The following is a 15903-nucleotide window of genomic DNA, read 5'->3' on the forward strand; positions in this document are numbered from 1 at the left end:
AGCAATTTTTCAGAATAAGAAAAATATCTATCTACTTCTTCCAGACAAGGAGGTAATAACTTGATATTTCTTAAAACATCAAACTTAGTGGGGGGTCGCTCTGACAGCTCTAATTCTTTCAACCAAATTTGCAATTCCCTTTCATCATTCTCTGATTGTAAATGCATTTGCCTTTCTCCCTGTCCACTCTCTTTATGCAACTCCATTTGTCCTACTAATATCTCTCATTCAGTTGGCAATGTTTTGATCTTAAACTGAATCATTCTAATCCCTAATTCCAACCTATTTAGCTGTACTTCCTTTTTCAAACTTTCCTACCACTCCTAAGTAAAAACTTAAGGAATTGTCTACTTTTAATGATATTTTGGATAAAGCCTGATGATTGCACTAAAGATTTCCAAAACTAGGAGCATTCCAATTTCAAAAAACAAAGTTTTCTGAAATATTCTATCCAAAATTCAAATATCTTGGACGAGCAACGAAATTCCTATGCTACGTGTTTAGGTTCGAATAAACAGTAAGAAGAGAAAGAGTGAAAACAACGAACTTTGAAAACTTTAACCAATAATTTACTTCCAGGAGAAATACTGTAAAACTGAAAAACTATAAGAACCTACTGTTTTAAGAATCAAAGCCAAAAATATTCCAACAATACTCCACTAATCAAATTTTAAACGCCCAAAGAAAGAAATATTATAATGAATTAAAGTTCGAGTCCCAAAGAAGAATCCAGGATGGAAGGCGATGACGTATGATATATCCTGTACAGTGTTGTTGTCTACAGTTACTTGTAGAAACACAAGAAATAACACTCCTGTGTGCGAAATCTGGATATTATTTTTAAGAAATTACTTTGTTCAAGAATTATGTATGAACAGTCAAAATATTTCCAGAGATATGTATTATTCTTTTAGAATCCTAAAAATCTGAAGACAAATTAACATATAATTGTAAAACTAGCTACAACAGATAAGAAAAACGAATTGACATCAAGTGTTTGAAGCCCAGACTGAGAGATATATCTCAAACCAACACTATTAAAACTAACTAATGCACAATTTCGGAAATCCCAGAGGTGCGAAACCGAGGATGTTTACCTACAAAGCAAACCATGTAGCCCCAGTATGACCTTGATAAAAAAAATATTACTGCAAGAATATAAAAAAGTTGCTTACTGCTCTCACTGATTTCTAATTCAAGGTCGACAACTAGGTCAGCTTTACGTGTTTACAACTGAATAGTCAATTTGAAACTATTTCTGAAAAATATATGAGTCCTAGTACACAAAACTACATTAAATTGACATGTAATGAAATTATTTTAAAATTATTTTAAAACTTACAAAACAATTAAATTAAATTAAATCAAATAGACCTAACAACCGTTTCACCTAATTTGACCTAATATTCAATAACTTTTCAATTACTGCAAGTGTGCCATTCACTTGATGTTCATGTCGGTCGTTAAGTTTTTAATGGAGACATCATTATTGAGACGACATAAAATGGGATATAGATGGAAAAAAAAAGAATTGATTAGAAGTTAAAATTAAGTTGAATCTAAGGTCCATACCGAATAATTCAGAAGGAAAACCCAAACGTTTAGGGTCTGATAGGCTTTGGAATGTTGAAAGTACCTATTAACTATGTGCCTTCACATCTGTCCACTCCAGTTACCCAGTGTTTCGAGCATCCGCCTCCTCTAATGCCGATTATGGCGGGTTCGAACCCCGGCTGATTCATACAAAAGACTTACAAAAACAGTACTGACAACAGTCTCGCCAGGCACTCAGCGTTAAGAGGTTAGTAGTAGGACTGGTCGGCTCGTGTCAGGATAATGTGACTTGATGGGACATGATGTGACATGTTTGTGATATAATGCCCATGTGCTAGACATCACTATTAACTGCCTCAATCTAGAAACCGTAGCAATATGACTGAAAATCTTTTAAAGCTACATTGGCATTCCAAATGACACACACACACACACACACACACACACACACACGCAGTTTTAAAAAAATATGTTGGGAAAATAAAGCATTTACCTCATGTGGATGCATATCTTAAATGCAACAACTGGACTTGTATCTGAATCAAATATTCAATGGACAGTTGGTGAGAATACATGAAGGACCCATAAACCGAATTGTTGCAGCATCAGGAAACAAGAGAACTGCCATCCCAACAAAGGAGACTGACTGGATTTAATGCAATGATCATTAGCAGTTTCAAAGCATCATAACTTTCACCTGCTATTAATGTCATAAGGAACAACTCAATAAGGAATGATGCTGTAACTCTGCTTGAAAGTTTATCTTGTAACAATAAGTATAACTGGTATTTAACTGGTATACATGGTTGAACTATTGAACATGCAGAAGGTTCCATTTTTAATATTCTACTAATTTAGTGCACATGAATTGTATAAATAACTGCCTGGAATTATAGTTTGTCTTGTTGGCTCATTCACAAACTAATATCGTATTTGCTCAGTTTCATCGTGAACATTCATTTTTACACCCACGTTTCTTTTAATGGCAAAATCACTTTCTTCATCTCTCAGCTGAGATTACCACCAGTAGGATACCATATGTGAAACTCATACACCAATTCAGTCTAGCATAGAACTATATTGACAGAAAATTCTCCCACAAAGCCCCTGACTTCACACCTTAAAAGTACAATTAATAAGTGACCTTTACTCGGTACATCACTATAATATATACCACTCTTCATAAAATCCTTTTCATCTGATTGATTCAATCATCGGTATATTTTATTTTAATACTTCTAAATGGCCATTTTTCTCTTGTGGCTGTTATAATTTAAGCAAGAAGAGTTATGTATTTAAAGGTGTTAATTGACAATGAAATACATTAGTGCCTTTGTAATGTGTGTAGCTGAGGAGGATCAAAACTGTCAGGTTACACTGAAGAATAAAGATTTAAAAAATTGTAATCTTATTCTCTTATTCACTCCAACATCCATACAAAAGTATGCACTAAATACATACAGTCGTAAAGAAGGACACACCACAGTTTGATCGATCACTTTCACACAGACAGTCACTAAGGGAAGTCCGAAGAAGGGAATACCATGACTGGCCGTATACATATCTTCATCTCTCTTGCTTGATGTGATATATATATATATATATATATATATATATATATATATATATATATATATATATATATATATATATATACATACATACATACATACATACATACATACATTGCATCATGAATGCATTTACCATTTCACATTTACTTTGAATGGTAAAATTCGTATTCTTCAACCCACAGCTGTTTATTTCACTTAGGCTCTTTTATATTATCCACATGTGTGGGCATATTACTCCAATCCAGCCCAGGAACGCAGACAAGAAAACTCGGATAACATTATGGTGGCCCACCGCAATTAACATTTGTAATTCATAATAACCTACTGGATACATTTTCCTAGGGCCAACAAATCTTGTCCGCAACCCTGATCCAGCCTAGAACAGAATTAACATGGATAGAAATTTCACCTGACAGCTACACGTAAATACCACTCTGAAAACACGCAGTCTAACACAACACAATGTAGTTCTCTCTCTCTCTCACACACACACACGCACTCACACACATACACAGAAACAGACACAGACACACACAAACACACACACACATAGGAATCCCTAAGGACCTAACACTCGACTAACCAAGAGAACTTTCTTGGAATTCAAGATAAGACTACTGTATAGTTTTTAAGTATAAAACCACGTCTGATATTTTCAAGTAATAACATGACACTTTCAAGGCATAATCTGTAACAACCTTATTGTAAGCAACCGATCTTACATTGTCACAATTTTTATTTATACTTAAATGTATTTCTGATGAAAACCCCTAGTGAATATGATCATCCATTCCGTTGGGATACCAAGAACAAAGTTTTCAAATATGGTTAATATGGTGACAATACTTGATGTAAGATCTGCATCATTGTTTTAGGACCACACATGTTAACATCAGTAGAACTCTTGGTAAACCTGATGGCAATACTACCATCCAACAAGGAAGAATAGCAATCACTATATTTGTCTCATTTCAATTAAGAGCCAATTAGATATCCTGATATGTCTTCTGGTGAAAACCCTTTGTAATGTGTCTTTCCACACATGAAGCCATGTTAGGTGTCAGATCTGCATTTACCATTGGTTGAAATGTATATCACAAGATGTCTTTTGGGGAAAACGCCAAGTCATTATGGCCATCCATCTAATAGGAACAGTGATAATAAGATTTAAAGATGGCTACTAGAGTATCCGTTCCGATTGCCAAATCCGCACCGTTTTCTTTGGGACCAACACAAGATTCATACCCAATTCTGAATACTAAATTCAAATAATTTTCTCAAACTTTCAAAGACCACAAACATAGATTTCCAAGACCAATTTTCACTAACGTGAGGAACATTTCTTTGCTGTTTTCCATAAAGTGAATAACATCATTACTGTTGAATACTGTCTTAGGCAAATTTCGATTCACCATCAGATAGAACTGTCTAATTTTGACTATTATAGATACCAGTTCACCATACATTGTCAATGATTAATGATATTATCAGTTCACGGCACAAGGTCAATGATTAATTATAGTACCAATTTACTGCAAAAGGTCAATGATTACTGATAATACCAATCCACTGCACATGAGCAATGATGACTGATAGTACCATTTCCCTGCACATGATTACCATTAGTACAAGATTACTTACAGTAGCAATTCTCCAAATATGGTCAATGATTACTGATAGTACCAATTCACTGCACAAGGTCAATGATGAAAAATAGCGCTAATTCACCGCACATAGTCAATGATTATTGCTAGAAAAAGTACACCACTTCTGTTTTTATTTCCAAAGTGTAGCAAAGAAAGAGAAATTATGGACTCAAATCTCCAAAGTAAATTCTAGATAGGAATGGCTAATCGAGCAGGAGGCATTCAAATCCAGTACATAAACTTCATTTAGAGGGGCATGGATTAGGAAGGGAGGCTGACACTAATCACAGATACTTGGATGGTGAATTTATTAATTTCTGCAATTAATATCAACTTTTGTTAAACATTATATAATTTTAATCTGTCATTCTTTAACATACTCTGACAGGGTTAGCTAAACATCATAGTCCCCTAAAATAGATGTCATGAATAAATACTGTGAAGTCACTATTTTTCATAGGATATTAATTTTTATAGATTATGTGGCTATTAAACAACTTATGAATTTTACAATTCCAAAACAACTATGATCCTTTCATGGAAACAATACCAACCCCTCTCTAACCCACTAATTAATGTACCCGCAAAATGTCATTTTTCCTAATTCATGAAAATTGATTCCCATAACAATGAATAAAATGTGCCTTATTGTTGAGAAACATCAATTACTTAATTATGACTGATATGACCAGTTTGTGATGTAGGTGAGGAAACATTAGGCACCTATCAGAGGTTGTACCATATCTGGCATAAAGTGCTAAATAACTAATTCATATTATTAAAAGTATATACTATAAAGTTTGAAAAGATTGTGGGACTAAAAAGGAGATAAGCAATAGATACAATACCCCATAAATGTTTTGTTCCGAGTCGGAAAAGGACTTGTTTGATACGGCATAGAAACAAATCTCACGGCTAGGTCTCGAAACATTCCTACGCTGCATCAAAGTCGTTCTTTCCACACACTCGGAACAAAAACACATACGTATTTTTTTTCATTAGATGTACGATCCTTTAATCACATGTTTTGGCACGTGTCACGTATAGCAACGAGATGGACAAATATAATGTTGTGAAATATTCGAGGCAAAGCCAACTTTCAGAAATAATTCTGAATAATAAAGAAGCCAGTATCATCTTTTAGGTATTTACTAGCGCATATACATGTTTTAAAAAGATGTATTCCATTGTTAGACTGCAAATCATTCTTCGATTTTCAGGAGCGCACTTGTTTCCTGTCTGTAGTTTACTAAATATTTTCTCGTTTGTTGAGCAATTGTGTTTTATGCTTGCTACTTTCTCCCTATCACACCAATAGTGTAGCAAGTAAAACTTTTTGACTTTTATCAATAGGTTCTCGAACGTAAGCACGAAGTCTATAACAGTATCAGCTATTATGTAAGTTTAACCTTCACCTTAAGTTAAAGCTTTAATATTCCAACTTACACAAGAGTTAACATGCATAAATTCATTTGCTATAAGGTGTTTGCTATTTAACTGTCGGGGTTAGGGTGGGAAGGCGGTTTTCCTTTGAGCTGAATATTCTCTTTTATTGTATCTCAAGATGGTTAACATTTGTTTCCAAAAAATATCGTAGGTATAACATGGTTATTTTTCCAGAAATCAGAAGAAAATATCTATCCAACTATTGAAAGAACGTAAACGGAATCGTGTCAGGCTCTGTCCTAGAACATAGCTGGTTTATACACGATAATGTTAGTGGTTTCTGCGTCTGTCATTGATCAGTGGTGTACCAGTGCGAAATTATTTACTAACAGCAGCTCCCGTGTAGATATCTCGAATCAAACACATGCTGGGGACACACGATCGCATGTAGTCATCGCTGAACATGATCAAGTTGAGGATCGTCCTGGCTTGGGGCAATCAGCCATTGATTTATTTCACGGTTTGATTTTTAAGCTGGTACTGAGTCAACTTTAATAACGATAACCCATTACTTTTCAACGGGACTTGTGCGTCTGCTGCATAGTTTGCACCTGCTGTAGGTTGTATTTTGCAATCATTTCCAGTTTTATGGGAAAGCAGGTCTTTGTCACGAGTCTCTTTTCTCGATTTGTACTCGCATTGAGATTGGTAATGTTCGTGTCATGGTATTTGATGTGCTCGTACTCGGTTGTAAAATCATCGACGGGGATATCATCATTCCGACGAAGTCAATTCCAAGTAAATCTCGAATACATGACGTAACTATGTTATAATGGTGTTACAAAATAACACTGTTATTAAATGACATTCAATATTTTTTGGTCAGACAATGGCTGCCGAATGCTTCTGAAAATGTCTTACGATAATCTTTTCAAATCCGTAAACGTACATGATGGTCCCTAGAGATGACGTTCTCAGTGAACCTTGTACACCGATCTTTCTCACAAGATCCTGTAAAATTCAATCTGATCTTAATCCACAGTTTTTTAAAGAGAATTTGACAAGTTCGGAAAGATCGGACAGCAGCGTTTCCTGCGTTTCCTGCTCAGTCGCTGTCGGTGATGACTCAGGCATGATTTTGCTCTTTATTCTTTGTCCCACGGCCGTTTCTTCAGCGGCGGACACATCAGTGGCTCCAACTTCTGCCGCTCTGAAGGGCAATCGGAGCTGCTTTCACTGCAATACCGGGAAGAGCTGTTCGTACCGAGGAATACAGCGTGGATAAAATTCTACCCAAGATGTTACATCGTTGTTCTTGTACGCATGATCGCCTCATTGCTACACCTTTATCTGTGAATATATTCTGTCAAAGATTTAAGATGGTGCTCTGTGTCGATGGCTTCTAGATGTCTTGCGACGAATGTGGAAGTAACAAGGATTCTTTCGTTGTTATTATCGGCAGCATTTCCAGGCTAATCTGTGTGCCAGATGGTAATTGCGTACGTGTTCAGGATGGGATAACAACTGAAAGATTAGGACGAATACTCATGAGCGATCCTGTAGGCACGTTAATCGTTGTGGAGTAAATGACGTTGAAGACATAACCGACCGAAGACAACGATCACTGAACGATCGAGTAGTTGATGAGGAGACTGTTCACCGGAGTGATGTTGACAGGAAGATCTCCCTTGTACGTTCCACTGGAACTGAAAACAGTACCTGTGGTAAAATCTAGAATGGATCCGATCGAATTAGGAATGTCAAAGCCCATGCGATAACTGCTAGAGACAGTGGTTCTGGTTCTCAGCGTGGAATAACTGGTTCCAAAGTGAGAAACTTTAGGTCAGGTCCCGGTACAGAATCTGATACTTATCCGATGTCACCTGTTTGTTCACAGAAATATAATTGAGGATATCCACCATCTCATTATCGAGCTCCACTCAGACATTTTCAGCTTGTTTGAAAGCGATCAAAATTTTTGTAGTAGTGGATGTTGCTAGTAACAGCGACACAGATTTAACTTCCTTCTGTTTCAGATTCATCCTTCTCTCTTGGTCCTGTTTTCTAGGATTTAAGTCTATCTGTTATACCATCCGGTTGTTGTTTTGATTTGTGTACAGGCTGCTTTTGTTGAAGGAAGGATATATTCTTTTTATCTGAATTTAATATTATCATGAAGATCTTTGTTTAATAATTTTGTTAAATCATCAACCAATTCAGTCATTTTAGTTACTTCCTCCTCATCTTCAACTTTATCCTTGAGGGTTTTAATAAGTATGCCATAAATATTGTTTACTTAAGTTAATATGCTGCATTCCGCTAAAATGTCTAAATTTGCCTCATGAACATTTGTTTGCATTTTTAAATATTTTTCAATAGTTTGAGCTTTTCATTGGTGAAAAACAAATTGCCATTATAATGTAGACTCTGATTCTAAATAACGCGTAATAATTGTTCCTCCTCGTATAACGTTTCTAATCTTTTCTTGGTCTCCTCCTCCTGTTCATATATCTCTGTTAACTTTGGTTTCGTAACTTTCTCCTGTTTCCGTATCTTCTCAATTTTGGTTTATTATTGTTTCTGTGTCTCCTCTAATTTGGCTTCGACCATTTTTTCATCTTCTCCAGTCTTGCTTCTTCCTCATTTTGTTTTGTCTTCTCCAGCCTGGCTTTATATTTCTCCTTCTTCTTCACATATTTAGTTTCTTCACTATCTACTTTGTTTTCTATTTGTTTTATCTTTAGATTTTTCCGCCATGGCTTCTGCAGCTTTCTCGGGAGCAGGCGCTGACTCTACCAACAGTCGTTGTTGTTGATGTTGAGACGTTAAAATCATGACCATCAACTGATCTTGCTTGGCATCGTGCGTCGTTTTAGCTTCGTGGAGGTCATTAGCTTCGTGGCGACATTTCGCTGCAACTTCTGCTGACTTATCTTATCCTTGATAACGCGCTGAAGTAACACCTCCCGCCGATCGACATATTTTTGAGAACGTTCTCACGCTGACTACGACTGGTGATCTTTTCGAAACGCATTATCTTGTGGCTAACAACGGAGTTGATATACTAAATTTCATCAAAGCCTTTTTGATATGATTAAGTGATCGTTTCCGCATCGCGATGAAACTTCATAAAATAACGTTTTGATTCCGATGTTGCTACGGCAATGCAGTCGTTGAAATTTTTCGCGGAGATGCCACTGCAATGGTCTCTCGCGATCGCGTCGATGTCTCCGTTGTCGATTCCTGAAAACAGTACAAAGCATCAAGTATTACATCGGAGTATTAAGGCACATCTTAGTACGAATGAGTGATATAAAGTCTGTTGCAGCACAGCGGTCGATTTTAATTGCGTAAAACACGATGATCTTGGGCTTGTCAGAATCAGGTTCTTCTACGGATTGTATCTGATCCGGATCTGCTATGGTGAAAACGTCTTCGGAGACATTGCCTCCTGAAAGCGAATCTCCAAACTCGCGCATGGTACCGTAATTGTACTGACGAGGATTGAACGTATAAATGATCACGCGGTCGTGCATCAACATGTTGTTCAGGAGCATATTCATGAGCAGATTGGTTTTACCAAGATCGGTCGGAACAACCATCACGTAATGGCGATACGGCATCAAACCATGATGCGGGTGCGCTCTCGTTTTTTCCTTCGTGTAGAAATTAATTATGTCCATTTCCTATATATAATTGACTCTGTGAATCATTCACATGAACCGATCTTGTCTGCAAACCATGTTTTACACTTCCTTTTGTACGCTTATTGGATCATTCAGCGAAATACTAGTGATCTTTCCATGTCATCACCTAAACCTGGAACAACATCGCATAATTCTAGGCGAGTTATAGTATATACTGGGCTGAACCCGAGAATGACTTTGATCTTTGGTCGCCCGAGGATTTTTATACAAATATTGTAGTCCGGACCGTTGAAGGTTTCCTAGTTAACAACAATGGCTATGACCGTAGTTTGGCCAATAATGCAAAGATTAGATTGTACAGGACAACATCGATGGAAAACAAAATATTTTAAAGACTTCTCACCACATGGCCGATCAAGGATAATACACTATTGATATCGTGTTAACAGTTGAACTCGTTTGGTGGCACAATGTTATCTACCACTGGAGTTACAACCACATGAAATCTCACCCTGGCGGCTGTAGTTAAAATCGCAGTGACTGACTATCCACCCACGACAAACAACGAGATAACCACGAAAATTTCCGTGGATACACGCCGTGTCATAAACAGTTCCAAAACTCACAGGAAGTAATAGAAAGCGGTGCGGAGTTTCTGTATCAGCATCATCAGAATCAGAATTTTCAGGCTTTTACCAGGCTTATTACGTTTTTGTTAATCACATGGTGAGCCAGGTTTGGAAATTCATCCAATTTCTAGCTTCATGTGCATTTAACTGCTACAATAGCCATCTGGAAATTTCAAGTGCGTGGCCGCAGCTCTCCAACACAGCGCATTCTCACGTGGAAGTTAGATGGAATAAAACCGAATAGGACTGCCGATTCCCTTTATAACGGTATCTCTACCATTGGTTCCAAAACGATTGTATTTTACATATCCGCCACTGGGATTAAGTGTTTTACTGTAAAGTTTACTGTGGTCACGGCAGAAAATTCTAATCCTGGTTTAAATTATTTCCGACAATTTACACTGGAGGATCCGATATAAGTAAATTATTTTAGCATTATCCAAATAATATATTCAATGATATAAAACTGTCTCATATTTCAATTGGATATGTTTGACAACAGCAGCTCAGATATGCCATAGTCAAGTATTTTGCCATATTTAAATTTTAAAACTACCCACAATCGACAAGGCGGGAAAAAAGCATCGAAGGAATTGTTCATATGATTAACCAGGAACTGCATCCGAGCATCATTGATATCGTAGTGAAAACTGGATACATTAAACGACGACGATTTTGTCGTAAGGAAGACGACTACGCACATGAAAAATATCATGACTGCATGAACAAAATTGAATATAACAAAAACTTTGCAGAAATCGAAAACTACGCAATGTCATCGACAAAGTATTTTTTTTCAACATGCTGGATTATAGCATGAGGACGTCGAGGTGTTCATAGAAGTGATGGCGTTCGACAACAAAGGTACTACTGATGATGAAGGGGCATCTGATACACCAATGCTTAATGCCATAGATGCGTTATTGTCTATGACGATGTACGGCAAACGTGAAAATATTGATCCAAATCTGGCTGCGGAGGCATACAAATACCTTGACAATTTACAGCTGGAAGAGATTAAAAGCAAACTGGATAATTGTTCCAGGGAGGAGGATGCTATTCCCAGAAGAAATTCTCTTAATCCACCTGTTGCATCTCAGGAGCTGCTTGAGAAACATAATGCTCGAAAAACCTACTTGGGCAAGTACTGGTCTATGCTTGTGTCTACTTGACTCAGATTTATGCTATTGCTCCTGATATAATAGCTTATGAAACATTTAACAGAAACTTGGGCAAAATAGCTACTGCTTTTAATCACCTTTACAAATATCACTGTGATGTCAAATATGATCACACAGGTTTCTCTGCTGTACTGTGGATATATCACATAGGTATTTAGAGCAAGTTAACCTAGAAGTGACTTCTGACATGCTAGCAGATCTTGTTTAATTAAACCAAATGACTGAAATATAAAAAGGATTTAGTGATCATGGTACCTCTTAAACCAGACCACCTAAAAGGGTTCAAGAGCAGAAATATTAAACCAGATCAAACGCAAATACAATTTTTTAAAAATCGTCTTTCACAGCTTGAACTGCTGATTCAGAGTTTAGTTAACGCAGAGACAGACAAATGAAGTCCACCATCAACTTCAATCACACTGACTAGAATTTGTCAGTGGAACAGCGTCACGAACTAGATTTTTATTATCGCTATTACCATTGAAACGTTTATGTGTACAGCATGCATACCGACGATACAAGCGCATACTAAGATTCCTCTCGTTGACACTGATCCTCGTGATCACCGTCAGTGTAGTGTTCCCGGGCGCGATGACCAATCCATGATGCTCTTTCTGTCCTGGACCAGATTGACCTTACAATCGATGATGAAAAGCATCGAGACAAGACTGGGGGCCAAAATAAATACCACCAAGCAGACAATAATGTCGAATCATAAAATGTTTAATAAAGTACGCTTGTTTATTCGTGGAGTCCGCTTTGACATTAAACTGCTCATCGGTGAGATGGGAACCGTCGACGATCTCATCGTGGACATGGTGGGCAACCAGTGCGAGTTGACGTCGTTGAGTCGAATCGAAAAAGTCTAAGATAAAAGCTATGCCACGGATTATATATTGAAAATGTCCAGCTACAGCAGCTATACTGCTGGGGGTGACGCGGTCTTCGTTACCGAGGTGATCTTGAATCGATCCGTGAAGTCATCGCGACGGTGATTCGAAATAACGTTCCTGTGACGCTCGAACTGTCGCAGACGAAACAACAGGGAGCAGTACACAAGCAGGTGTTACTCACACGAGAGCAACTTTCGGATTTATCCAGAAATATCATCGTGAAGATTTTTTACGATGAAGATCTGATCAGGCAGCACTGCATGAGATGTATGAGTGAGAAAAAAATCTCTTAAACAAATTGTAAAATTGTCTTAGCCCTAAATACTGGAAACTCTGTTTCCCAAAACTCTGTCTTCCGTAGACTTCCTAGCAAATACGGCTGAAGTCAACCATGAGGTGAACCATAGCGTGGTCACCGTACTGGATAATGACCGATATCGCACTTACGTCATAGTGGAAATTGGAAAAGATCAAGAGGATGGCATCATAAATGCATTCCATCTCAACACAGACATCAGCGTTGCCCTCGTGATCACCAAAGTGGTCGGGATACGCAATGATCTTGTGCTGCTTACGGTGAAGCAGCAAAATGAGCTCTACGACAATGACATGCTCAACATCGCCTACTATAAAGATATCATTTTCAAGCACATCATCTATTGCATGTCTCCGCTCAAGGATCTTGTCTTTACAAATGGAGCCTAATATTCTGCACAAAGTAATGGCAGATCCAAAAAAAGATTTCATAGATCGATTGATGCATGGTATCAACGTACTCTATCCAAGATCGAATTACGCTCTGCATGAGTTGATCGAACGAGTGAGAGAAGAACTAAAGGCGGTGTCAAGAGGACATACACATTGTAAGGTCGTCAACAAGTACAAGGCGCTGGCGGGACAAGAGATCTTTATCACGCAGCAGTACATGACGCAACTGTGAGACTAGTACAAACGACAATGGAAAAAAACCTCTATACCTCCCAAACTCCTTCGATTGCAGCACGAAATCATGAGCAGGTCGAAGAGAGCTGATATCGATAAAAAAAACTACCGAAATTGATATGCAATCGTTCAATGACAACGTGCTAAATTTACGCGTCTTCCACCACCCAGGCGCGTCGACAAAGCGTACGGAGGTGCTGACAAAGGATTAATTTACGATCAAAAGCTTGAAAGAGGAGTCGACAAAATATCCCGTAAGCGCATTCTAAAACCCACCGTAGATGCAGAACTGCGCACACACACAGCTATCAAACTAGGAGTAGCTCTTAACGTTCATTTTGTGAAGGAACAAAAGAGCATCGACATATGGATCACAGCAAAATCGCTGATTCTGTATCGTAATGATTGCAGTCTCATCGTTGACATGTCTGCTTGTTTATTCAGCATAGCATCGAAGATTATCAAGAATCAGGATGGTATGGGTCTTTGCTGGAGTCAATTCTGTCTTGTTTCAAACTTTCAAATTCACGCCGTTGCACGGAAGTAAGAACCAAAGCATGCATGAACGTAAAAATAAAAACAATGACTACTGTCTCGTGTGGGCCATCATTTCCAGGCACATCCTGCAGAGGATAATGCCGATCGCGACCCAAAGTACAACTCGTGTTATGATACCATCAAAACCACTGGCAACACCTTTCAAAGAGGTACCAAGAAAGCGGGCGATAAACAGTTCGTCGTCTATCCGCTGCTGATCTCCAAAACACGATCACATCTTAGCATCAATTTCCTGTATTACCAAAACCATTTCGTGTATATCAAAGACTTCAGCCAGTTATGTCGATCACAGTACACGCAACAGAAAAATCATGGATATTTCTTCTATCGATGCTTACAATGCTGTCCTCAACCGAAGCGACTACGCGACCACGTCACATCAGGATATTGTCAGGAATTACAAAACGGGCAGTAACCACGTGAGTATACACTAAGGTTTTCAAAGACCACTACAAAAAATATGTGCCTGCGTTTCATATCGTCTTTGACTAGTTAGCGATCCTCGAAAAAGTACAGTGATCCTTTCCTAATCCAGTCCATTCTTTCACTCAAGTGGAATACAAGCATCTCCCGTGCTTGATATGCTACAAATCCGCCGCTCCGTCGATGAGTATTTGCCTCCGCCGTATCGACAACAACGCGGTGAAGATTGCATCATCTGGTTCTTTGAGCAACTGGTAACTGAATGGATGAGCATCAACGCTGTCCAAAAATATCCAACGCTGATCATTCCACTCGCACTACCACAACTGCGACAGCACAAATCTGCACAGCAATACCATATCTGAGGAGAGTACTTTAAGCCACATGATTTAAAAAAGTCAAAGACCATTGCTATATCACCGGTCACTATCGAGGCGCTGCTCATACTAATTATAATCTACACTTCAAACATCGAGACTTTATACCGGTGATCGTGCATAATCTACGAAGTTACGATGGACAAATATGCAAACAGGATATGGAACTACTTCGTTTGTCACACTCTCAGAGATTATCATGACGTACTTGAAAATGGATGTATTCATGCTCACTGCTGTCTTCGATATTTTCAGACGTTCATGCTTGGATCATTACCAACTCGATCCGCTCATTACTTCTCCTCTCCTGGCCTCTCCATGGATGCACTCCTCAAGACGAGTCAAGCTCAGATTGAACTCTTTACCAATCCGGACATGTTCAGTTCACTGAACAAATGATTCGCGATGGAATATCTATCATCATTAAAAACACGCCTTCGCCAACAACAAATACATGAAAAACTGCGATCCCACAAAACTATCCATGTATATCCTCTACTTCGATGCAATCAATCTGTTTTAGTGGACTACGTCACAACCGCTTCCCTTGGGAGATTTTCACTTGATCACAGTGGAACTGTTCCTCGAGGACAGACAAGTGGGATACAATGATGGACAGGGCTACTTCATCTAAGTTGATCTCCTTTATCCCTCTCATCTCCACGACGCTCATTACAACTATCCCTTCTACATTGAGCAACTCCTCGTCACCAGCTCGATGCTTTCTTCACAATAACTTGAGCAAAAAAGCCAATTCGGACTTGGAGACACCAAGGGGAAAAAACTAGCATACAATCCCAACCACAAAGCACGCTACAAGATATATTATCTACTACTCGAACAAGCTCTCCAACATGAACTCGTTCTTTACAAAGTTTATTGTGCTCTCAAGTTTTAACAATCCCCATGGGTGAAAACCTACGTCGACTTCAACACGAGACAAACGAACCAAAGCCACTACGGACATCGGTAAAAATTTCTTCAAAGTCACTAACAATAGCGTCTTCGGAAAAAACATGGGAAACATCAGAAGTGGAAAGAAAATCGAAATCGTCAATAACCAATGACGAAAAGATAAGCACGTAGCCAACGA

The sequence above is a fragment of the Sinohyriopsis cumingii genome, chromosome 17 (genome assembly GCF_028554795.1).
Source record: "Sinohyriopsis cumingii isolate HCF-2022 chromosome 17, ASM2855479v2, whole genome shotgun sequence".
NCBI classification, from domain to species: domain Eukaryota; kingdom Metazoa; phylum Mollusca; class Bivalvia; order Unionida; family Unionidae; genus Sinohyriopsis; species Sinohyriopsis cumingii.